Genomic DNA, 3,243 nt, shown 5'->3' with positions numbered 1-3,243 from the left:
GGCCGGGCTCTGAGGCTCCGCCTGGGCCGGGCCCCCGGTGGGGTGCGGCTGTGGCCATGGCCGGCCAGGAGCTGCTCGGGGGCGGGGTCGGGCCCTGCGGGGCACCCCCTGCCTGGGGCCTCCTGCACGAGGGCCCCTTTCTGCCCCTGGGCCTCACCCCAAGCTGAGTCCTGGGAGGTGCGTGTTGTCCCCGGGAATGGGCTTGCGTCCTCGTCCCTCGTCTGGTTCTGTGGGGCACGGCTCTGGGTCTGCTGTGCCCCTCCGGGCCGCCTGAACTCACGCCCAGGCCGTGGAAGCGTCTGGCTCGTCGCCGCCTCTGGTGTGGCTTTCCGCTTCTGGAGGGAGGCAGGTTGGCAGTAGTTGGGATTAGGGAAAAGGCCACTGGTTTCCCGTGGGGGGAAGGGGGGAGGAGGGGCGGGCCCAGCCTTGTGGGCACGCGTAGGCCAGAATCTTGTGGTTTGCTGGGTGCGGTCACCTGCAGAACGAATCTGGTTTCCAGAGGGCTTCTGAGTGTTTCACAGAGGACCGCCTGGCTGACCCAGAGCCCCACAGGCAGGGACCTGCTCCCCCACTGGCCAGCAGCGCCCCATGTAGCAGGCCTGGCTGAGGAAAACACAGGCCATGGACTGGCTGCCTCAGTTTACCTTTAGAGGGGTGTGCTCCCTCTTACTCAGCTGCACACAATGAGACTTTCACTTATGTAAATAAAAGGCGTTTGGGTAAATCCAGCGGGTGAGCTATTTATGGGCACACCTGAGGGTTGGACGCAGTGGAAGCAGGCCGGTATCTTCTTAACATTTCTGCCTTTGTGGCCCACGGTCCGGGTGCTTGGCCCTGCCCCTGGGAGCGGGAGGGGGCGTCTGGGTGCACATGCTGGCGCCTAGTCCCCTTCCAGCTGCCTCCATTTTTCTCAGGAAGCAGAGAACCGGCAGGAGCCCACCACCACCCCCTATGCTGGGATCACAGGGCATAGGCAGGGCCTGGACAGTATCCTTCCCCTCCGCCCCGCATTGGCCACAGGAGGGCCGAGAGTGTTGCCAGGCCACGTGGTGGGTAAGGTGCCCAAGGCCCCATGCACCTGCTCCTGCACAGAGGAGGGCAGTGGGTCCTGGGGAGCCAGGCCCCGGGGCTGGAGAGGAGGATGCAGAGAAGCAGGGACCCTGCCTGAGGGCACAGGACTGAAGGGCAGACCAGAACCTGCATCCCCAGGAAGCCTGTGAATCCCGAATTCTGGAGAGGACCGACACCCCCCAGCCCGTGACCAGCACTTCCCTGATGCAGGTCGTGCCTGGTGGCCACTGTGAGGTGAAGAAGAGTTAGGAAGGGAGACAGAGGCAGTGTGTTTGGCAAAGGGAGGCTGAAGAGGTGCAGGGAGAATAAGGGGGAGGTTGAGGGACCACCGGCAGGACGGCCCAGGGGCTCGGGCACTGAGGGAAGCAGCAGCAGACGAGCCCGGACTGCTTGCCGGACCCGGTGTCAGGGAGGGCTTCAGACAAGCCTGGGCCGGTGCGAGGTGCTCTGGGCCGGGTCTGGGAGCGCCTGCCCCCGTTGGTCAGAGTGAGAAGCAGAGGGTCGCTCAGGGAGGCTCATCTGTGCGGGGCTGGGAGTGGGGGGGCCAGGGCCACAGACCCTCAGCTGCCGCCTCTTTGCCTAAGTTCTTTGTTTTTTGTAAATTTGCTCCCTGACCAGGACGCTGAGCTACACACGGGGCCTTCCGCTAGCGCTAGAATTTCTCAGTGTGCTAGCCTGCCCTTGGGCTGGGAGGGCCCTAAGCTGGGGGGACAGGATGGGGAGCCAGTCCCTGGAAGAAGAGGAGGGGGAGGAAAAGGAAATGGCCCCGAGTTGAGATCAGGGGAGGGGAGGGAGGTGGGGGAGAGGGGAATAGGGAGGGACTGGGGCACCCAGCTGCTCTTGCCCTACTTGGCTCCCAGGGGTCAGGTGCGGGTGCCAGATTGAGAGTGTGGGATCCCCAGGGAGGGAGTGCCCCAAGCCTTCCCAAGTGTCCTGGGCCTGGACAGAGCCCAGAGGGCTGCAGGCCTGAAGAGGGTAGGTGACCTGATGGCCAGGGGACCTCAGCCAGTCAGCCAGGCTCCCCGTCTGGGGCCTCCATCCAGCCTAAGCCCCGCCCACTTGCCACACCCCTGACTCACTTCCTTTGCATAGAAGCGGAAACCTCCCCAGAGCTTCCTCCCCTCCTAACACTCGCGGACCGCAGGTGCTGCCCCTCCAGGCCTGAGCTGGCAGGCCAGGCCCCTGACCCCTTCGGGCCCCTCACCGGGAAGCTGGTATTTTCTGTGTCCTGAGTTGCAGCCCCAGCATCTGGCCTCGGCAGGGGGCTGCCCTTGGTGGGCTGGGGGCCAGCAGGAACTTAACCTGACGCAGCTGCAGGTACAGGGTGGGTTGGGGTCCAGGGGCATCAATCCTTCCTTCAGCTCTGTCTCCTCAGCGGCTCTTTTCCTCCTCTGGCTCTTGCTTTTTTGTCCCATCTTTTAACTCCACTTACTAGACTGGGGGGTGGTGGTGGGAGGGGGCTCCCTGCTGCCACTCCAGGAGTGTGTTCCCAGGGATTCAGGGAGGACCCCAGTTGTGGGGGTGGGGCAGGGTGGGAGGCCTGGGCTTGTTCTCAGAAGCAGAAGTTCCTAACCAGTCTCCCCTCCCCCGGTGTTCCTAAGTGCGTGGGGGACGTCTCTGGACTCGGCGGCTGCTGGGGCTTCTAAGCCCCTCGGTTCCCACTTGGGATTCAGAGAGCCCCTGGCGCCTGGCAGCGGAGCTGCGGGCGGGGGCCGGGGAGGGAGGGGTGGGCAGCGGGCCGGGCCTTGACCCTTCACCTCTCCGGCGCCCGCTCGCACCGACTTCTCCAGGAAGCCGGGTGGCCGTCCGATAAGCGGCACCCTCCCAGCTCCGCCACTTCCTCAGCCCGCTGCCGGTCCTGGGAGGCCTCGAGAGATTTGCATTGGGGCCCAGCGGGGAGTCGCTTCCTGGTCTGCGGGGACCGGAGTCGGGCCGGGCGAGGCCGGCCCCCGGAGCCACCCCTCCCGCCTCCGCACTCCCTGGGGACCCCCCGGAGGAGGGACGTCACTCCGGGGAAGGGTCTCGGTCGGCCCTGAGGACGTCTGGAGACCCTCCCCGTCTTCCTGTTGCAGGGAGGGCGACCTGCATGCGGAGCGCCGCCCCTGCGCCATGGACAGCGGCCAGCCCAGTCTGGAGGCCGCGGGCCGCGGCGTCCCCGGCCCGAGCGTGATC

General features: G+C 65.9%; 1 protein-coding gene across 1 annotated transcript in view; it reads left to right on the top strand.

The window, feature by feature from the left end:
- The window catches only part of NELFB (negative elongation factor complex member B), a 9,595-nt gene extending 8,867 nt beyond the window's left edge, over positions 1-728 (top strand). Inside the window, exon 14 of the mRNA XM_029920393.1 lies at positions 15-728. The gene's annotated coding sequence lies outside the window, so the exon portion shown is untranslated. The remainder of the gene's footprint in view (positions 1-14) is intronic.
- The last annotated feature ends 2,515 nt before the right edge of the window (positions 729-3,243 follow it).

Source organism: Suricata suricatta, chromosome 13, assembly GCF_006229205.1.
Source record: "Suricata suricatta isolate VVHF042 chromosome 13, meerkat_22Aug2017_6uvM2_HiC, whole genome shotgun sequence".
In the NCBI taxonomy this organism is placed as follows: Eukaryota; Metazoa; Chordata; class Mammalia; order Carnivora; family Herpestidae; genus Suricata; species Suricata suricatta.
Note: the sequence above shows the minus strand (reverse complement) of the source record. Positions and strands in the feature narration are given on the sequence as shown.